The sequence below is a fragment of the Arachis duranensis genome, chromosome 9 (genome assembly GCF_000817695.3).
Source record: "Arachis duranensis cultivar V14167 chromosome 9, aradu.V14167.gnm2.J7QH, whole genome shotgun sequence".
In the NCBI taxonomy this organism is placed as follows: domain Eukaryota; kingdom Viridiplantae; phylum Streptophyta; class Magnoliopsida; order Fabales; family Fabaceae; genus Arachis; species Arachis duranensis.
The window spans coordinates 62,750,124-62,750,779 of NC_029780.3; the positions used below are offsets into that span (position 1 = coordinate 62,750,124).

Genomic DNA, 656 nt, shown 5'->3' on the forward strand with positions numbered 1-656 from the left:
TGAGTCAACATTTTGTTCTGAGCCAGTATGGCATTCAGAGCATCAATTTCAAGAACTCCCCTCCATTGAGGCATCCCATTACTCACGAAATTCCTCTCAGAAGTATACATGAATTGGTTATTTGCAACCATGTCAATGAGTTCTTGACCTTCTGTATGCATTTTCTTTAGGTGAATGGATCCACCTGCAGAATGGTCTAGTGACATCTTAGAGAATTCAGATAGGCCATAATAGAATATATCCAAAATGGTCCATTCAGAAAGCATGTCAAAAGGACACCTTTTGGTCATCTGCTTGTATCTTTTCCAAGCTTCATAGAGGGATTCACCATCTTTTTGTTTGAAGGTCTGAACATCCACTCTAAGCTTGCTCAGCTTTTGAGGAGGAAAGAACTTAGCCAAGAAGGCCGCGACCAGCTTATTCCATGAGTCCAGGCTATCTTTAGGTTGTGAATCCAACCATATTCTAGCTCTGTCTCTTACAGCAAAGGGGAAAAGCATGAGCCTGTAGACTTCAGGATCTACTCCATTAGTCTTAATAGTCTCACAGATCTGCAAGAACTCAGTTAAAAACTGGTAGGGATCTTCTGATGGAAGTCCATGGAACTTGCAGTTCTGTTACAGTAGAGCAACTAGTTGAGGTTTCAGCTCAAAATT

The 656-nt window shown here is 41.2% G+C and overlaps 1 non-coding gene across 1 annotated transcript; it reads left to right on the forward strand.

The window, feature by feature from the left end:
* The first annotated feature begins 260 nt into the window (after window positions 1–260).
* On the forward strand, window positions 261–368 carry LOC127741810 (small nucleolar RNA R71). Its single transcript, XR_008003015.1, has one exon. It is a non-coding gene; the product is annotated as a small nucleolar RNA R71 (small nucleolar RNA).
* Window positions 369–656: the final 288 nt, after the last annotated feature.